Source organism: Acomys minous (genome assembly GCF_964271855.1).
Source record: "Acomys minous genome assembly, chromosome: 10".
Taxonomy (NCBI): domain Eukaryota; kingdom Metazoa; phylum Chordata; class Mammalia; order Rodentia; family Muridae; genus Acomys; species Acomys minous.
Genome location: NC_140491.1, coordinates 67,706,145 through 67,712,308, shown reverse-complemented (window position 1 = coordinate 67,712,308; position 6,164 = coordinate 67,706,145). Strand labels below are relative to the sequence as shown.

At 48.0% G+C, this 6,164-nt stretch overlaps 1 protein-coding gene across 1 annotated transcript in view; it reads left to right on the top strand.

Moving 5' to 3' along the window:
* Positions 1–25: 25 nt before the first annotated feature.
* ZER1 (zyg-11 related cell cycle regulator) overlaps positions 26–6,164 on the top strand; it is a 48,707-nt gene continuing 42,568 nt past the window's right edge. Inside the window, exon 1 of the mRNA XM_084799343.1 lies at positions 26–112. The gene's annotated coding sequence lies outside the window, so the exon portion shown is untranslated. The remainder of the gene's footprint in view (positions 113–6,164) is intronic.

Genomic DNA, 6,164 nt, shown 5'->3' with positions numbered 1-6,164 from the left:
CGCGGGAGCCCCGCCGCGCTGGTTCCGCCCAGGGATCACGTGACGCGGGGCTTCCTTAAGGCCAGGCAAAGCCCTGAGCTGAGCGTCAGGACGGCCCGTGACCCCGCTGGCTGTGAGTCTCCCGCCCCCAGTTTCTGTAATACGCAATACACTTGTCAGTTTTTCTCTCGCTCCCGGTCATTAACTGCGGCGCCGTTGTTTGCTTGAACTCAGTCCCCGAGCGAGGTCTCGTTTAATATCGAGTCCGTGTTGCTCAGTAAGTAGGGCTTGGAGGAACCGGAGTACAGCTAGGTGTTTGTCCTCGACTTTGGGAATTCATAAATAGTAGAACGTCTGGCAAGTCGGGCGGAGGTGCGTAGGCCTTTAATCTCAGAACTCGGAGAGGCAGAGGCAGGCAGCTCTCTTAGTTGCCTGGGTTCGAGGCCAGCCTTGTCTACAGAGCGAGTTACAGGACAGCCAGAGAAACCCTGTCTCACCGCCACCCCACCCCACTCCACCCCACCCCAAGCCAGTAGAATTTCTGTGAGTTTGCAATTTCAAAGCGATAGAAAAAGAAAAACAGGAGCTCAGTTGGTAAAGTGCTTGTCCAGGACCACTTGTAGTTGGATTTGGTGGTGCATGCCAGTAATCCTAGCATGTGGGAGGTGAAGATCACAAGTTCAAGGTCATCTCCTGCTCCAAGTGAGTACAGTGTCGATGCCTCAGGGAATAAAGCGCTTGCCGGGCCAGCGTGAGCAATGGAGTTTGGATACACAGAACTCATGAAAGAGCTAAGGAGAGAGGCAGGGGATGGGCAAAGTAGAGGTGGCAAACTGGCTCTCCAGACTAGCCTCAGTGAATAAAGTGAACAGCCATCAAGGAAGACGACTGACCTTTAGGTCAGCACCCCACCACCACCACCCGTGCTTGCACATATTTTTTAAAAGACAAAATTATGTGTATGGATACTTTGCCTGCCAGTGTCTCCGTGTATCCTTTACCTGTCTGGAGGTCAGAAGAGAGTGTTGGAGCCACAGGAACCAGAGCTGTAGATAGTTGAGAGCCATCATCCTGGTTCTGGGACTTGGACTAGGCCCTTTGTAAGAACAGCCAGAGCTCTTACCTGCCGAGTTATCTCTCCGGCCCCTCACATAATGTTTGCATGTTTTGTTTTGCTTTCTGAGACTGGGTTTCTCTGTGTAACACCACACAATATTTTTTAATTTAAAAAAGTAATTGAACTGATCATGATCGCGCATGCCTTTAATCCCAGTACTCGGGAGGCAGAGGCAGGTGGATCTCTGTGAGTTCCAGGCCAGCCTGGTCTACAAAGTGAGTCCAGCACAGCCAAGGCTACACAGAGAGACCCTGTCTTGAAAAACAGAGAGAGAGAGAGAGAGAGAGAGAGAGAGAGAGAGGGAGAGAATAGTCCACCACAGCGGGCAGGCATGGTGGCCGGCAGGCACTGGCAGCAAGAATAGCAGGCTGAGAGCTCAGAAGTACAAAAAGCGATAGCAAGGCTGGAGCGATGGCTCAGTGGTTAAGAGCACTTGTTGCTGCTCTTGCACAAAACCTGAATTCAGTTCCTGGCTCCCACATGGCAGCTTGTAACCGTCTGTAGCTCCATTTCCCGGGGATCTGAAGCCCTCTCCTGGCACCATCTTGGAGGGTACCAGGCATACACATAGTATGCATACACGCACTCAAACGCATAAAACGATAAAATAAATAAACCTACAAAAAGAGAGAGAAGGCGCAAACTAGGAATGGCTTGAATCTTTATTTTATTTATTTATTTATTTATTTATTTATTTATTTTGGTTTTTCGAGACACAGTTTCTCTGTGTAGCCTTGGCTGTCCTGGACTCGCTTTGTAGACCAGGCTAGCCTTGAACTCACAGTGATCCACCTGCCTCTGCCTCCCGAGTGCTGGGATTAAAAGCGTGCGCCACCACACCCGGCTGGCTTGAATCTTTAAACTCTCAGTACCTGCCTCTAAGGACTTCCTTCCAGGAGCAGTGCCACGCCTTCTAAGCCTCCCCAAAGAGCATCATGGACTGGAAACCAAGTCTTCAAATACGTGAGCCTTTGGGAGATAATTCTCACTCAAACCGCCACAGTCACTGTGGGTCTTATTGCCTCAAGGCAGCTGTCGCCCTTAACCAGGACCCTGCTCCATCACCCACCCTGTCTCTACATCGCTAGAGTGGCAGGCACATGCAGCCATGCCTGGGTTGTTTTTTTTTAACATGGGTGCCGGGGACTTGAACACAGGCTATCCTCAGAGCAGGTGTCCTTCCTCAGCCAGCTCTCCAGCTCTGCAGTCAGGTCTCTCCCTCATAGACAACTTAGGGAAGGTTGAGTTCAGCCCAGGGGTGCAGAGGCTCTGTCCATCCTGGCAGGGAGCTCAGAGCAAGGAGCTCACGTCATGGCCGACTAGGACGTAGGGGGATGATGGGGCTCAGGTAATGCTGTTTCCCCTTTCGCTCTGAGACTCCAGCCCATAGGATGCTGCTGCCCAAAGTCAGGGTGAGTCTTCCCCTTGTCAGTTAACAATTCTAGAAACATCTTCACAGAGGCACCCAGAGGTGTGCCTTAGAAACACCTGTGAGTTGCTTTGGGTTTTTTAAGATTTATTTTTACTTTGTGTGTGTGTGTGTGTGTGTGTGTGTGTGTGTGTGTGTGTGTGGCCAGCTGGTTGGGATCCCCTAGAACTGTAGTTATAGGTGGTTATGAGCTGCCCAGCATCAGTGGTGGGAACCAAGATGGAATCCCCTGCTAGAGCAACAAGTGCTCGTAGCCACTGAACCACCTTGCTATACCCGCCTTGGGGTCTCTCTGTGTAGCCCTTGGCTGTCCTGGACTCCCTTTGTAGACCAGGCTGGCCTCGAACTCACAGAGATCCACCTGCCTCTGCCTCCTGAGTGCTGGGATTTAAGATGTGCACCACCACAGCCTGGGCCCCTGGAGTTTCTTACGCTAATCCATTAGATAATCAAAATGAACTATCATAAGATCACTGTCTTGCCAGGCCGTGGTGGCACATGCCTTTAATCCCAGCACTCCGGAGGCAGTGGCAGGCGGATCGCTGTGAGTTCGAGGCCAGCCTGGTCTACAAAGCGAGTCCAGGACAGCCAAGGCTACACAGAGAACCCCTGTCTTGGGGGAGGAAAAAAAAAAAAAGGAGAGAGAGAGAAAAAAAGAAAAGACCACTGTCTTAGGGTTTTTATTGCTATGAAGAGACAACATGACCATGGCAACTCTTATAAATAAAACATTTAATTGAGGCTGGCTCACACTTCAGACATTTAGTCTGTTATCATGGCGAGAAGCATGGCAGCACGCAGGCAGACACAGTGCGGGAGAAAGAGCTGAGAGTTCTACGTCTGGATCCGCAGGCAGCAGGAGACTGAGACCCGCTGGGCATATAAAACCACAAAGCCCGCCCCCACAGTGACACTCTTCCTCCAACAAGGCCACGCCTTATAATAGTGCCTTTTCTCCCTGGGCCAAGCACTCGCACACGAGTCCGTGGGGGGGGGGGGGGACCATACCTACTCCAACCACAAACAGCCATCTTTTGTCATTTGGTGCCCAAACATACAACTTTTATTATTTTTATTTAATCTTATTATTTGTTTACATATATGACGGTCTGCCTCCATGTATGTGTCTGTACACCATGTGCGTACCCAGTGCCTGGTGAAACCAGAAGAGGGTTTTCAGGTCTCTTGGAGCTGGAATTACAGATGGTTATGAGCCACCGTGTAGGTGCTGGAAACCAGACCCTGGTTCTCATTTAAGGCAGCCAGAGCTCTTAACTGCTGAGCCATCTCTCCAGCCCTCCTTTTAAGTTGTTTTTTTATTATTACTTTAATTAGGTGTGCGTGTCTGCGTGTGGGATGTGCGCATGGGTGCAGTTCCCCTAGGAGAACACAGGCACGGGAGCCCTGGAGCTGAAGTGGCTGTGAGCTGCCTGACGTGGGTGCTGGGAACGGAACCGAGGTCCTCTGGAAGAGAAACATGTGGTCTTAATCACTGAGCCATCTTGCCGCCTCCAAAAGCTGTATTCATCTTCCTCCGTTGTTCAATGGGGTCATCCTGAGACCTTCTGTCTGTTACTGGCTATGTTGCTTAGTGTCGTGACTGAAAGCTCACACTTGTTACAGCATGCAAAAGAATTGCATTATTTTGTGGCTGAGTGATGACGTGCCACTGCGTGGATATTGGTGGACTGAGGTAAGCGTTAGAAGACCGTGGCTGCTGACAGTACAGGAGGCAGCGGAGGCTGCCAGAAGCCTGTCTAGCAGACACAACCACACCAGGAAGGACAGCCACTCCTACCTCCTGGCTTTTGCAATGAACAGCCCCAGACAGTTATTTGTCCCTGCTTTCCGGAGCAGAACGGTGGGATTATGCGTTAATTCTGTGTGATGAGAGACGTGGCTTCTCAGCACCGTTGTGCCATCCTGCATGTCTGCTCGCAGTAGCTGAGTCCACTCCACACTTACCACCACTTCTGTGGGAAGAAGAAATCACGCTCACTCTCAAAGGTGAAGAGTATCATCTCACGGTGAGGTTTCGTTTATCATATGTATGGGTACTTTGCCTACATTTGTGTCTGTGTGACACACATGTACGGTGCCTAAAGAGACCAGAAGACAGCATCTGATCCTTTGGAACTGGAGTTACAGACCATTGTGAGCTGCAACGTGGGTGCTGGGAGTTGAACCCAGGTCGTTTGCAAGAGCAGCCAGTGCCCATAACCGCTGAACCGTCTGGCCTGATTGCCCTGCTCTCATGTGGTTTTGACTTTTACCAACTTTGTTCATCTTCGAAGTTTGTTTTTTCTGTGAACCTTGATATTCCATATGATATTCATTTGTTTGTTTGTTGAAACAGGGCTTCTCTGTGCAGCCTCAGCTATCCTGGAACTAGGTCATAGATCAGGCTGGCCTCAAACCCAGAGACCCACCTGCCTCTGCTTCCTGAGTGCTGGGATTAAAGGCGTGTGTCACCACTCCTGGCTTAGGGTTTTGCTATCTTTTAAAACTGCTATTTGGAGTTCAAAAAGTTTGTACTTTGTCATCTTAACAGTACTAAATGTTCCAGCCTGAGGACATGGGGTGTCTTTCCATTTATTTGTATTTTTTCTTTCTTTCTTTTTTAAAGATTTATTTATTATGTGTACAATGCTCTACCTGCATGTACACCTGCAGGCCAGAAGAGGACATCAGATCACATTACAGATGGTTGTGAGCCACCATGTGGTTGCTGGGAATTGAACTCAGGACCTCTGGAAGAGTAGTCAGTGCTCTTAACCTCTGAGCCATCTCTCCAGTCCCCTGTATTTAATTTCATTTGACAACATTTTTTAGTTTTCAGCATATATGGTTTTTTTCCACTTCTTTGGCTAATTTTTGTATGCTAATTTTTTATTATATTTCTTTTAACATATACATTTATATTATTACACAGGAATAAAATAAACTACATACAGCAGAAAGAACCACGAAATATCAGTAATTATATAAATGTTACATTCATAGTGATTTGGCTATTTGTATTTGGCAAATTTGAAGAAAACATCTTTCCTATCTCATTGAGTCTAAAATTCTGAATGAAAATCAGTATCTATCATATCTCATCTCTATTAACTTAAGAAAATCTATCTAGATCTAAAAACATCTTAACCCCTAAACAACTAAGCTTAATTGTAAGATTAAGCTATCTGGTCTTCAACCCCATCAAATACTTGAGAAGGAATAAAGCTTAATTACCTGAGTGAACCGGAAGTGCAGGTTAGCAGCTTCCAAAATGAAAAAATGACAGAGACAGTTTACTCCCTGAACAGTCACCTAAAATTCTCTATAACACTGGAGCATCATCTTCAGCCTTCTGGCTCAATAGATCTGGCAGATATATTTGTGAGGCAGGAACTATTGAGTATTGAGGACTTGCTTACCCTGTCTTGCCAGAGTTTGGCCATCGACTCTGCCTGCATCCAAGCTTGCCCACTTTTAGGCAGAATTCTGTCTGTGGTAGAAATGAGGACCTTTTGCCCAGGGGCTTGTTTGCCATTTTTGAAGCCATCTCCATAAGGAGGTTCTTCAATGCTCAGCATCTTCTCTGAGGCAGGCTGGGTGTTGCCAGGAGTTAGTCTGTCTTGTTGTCAAAGAATCTTT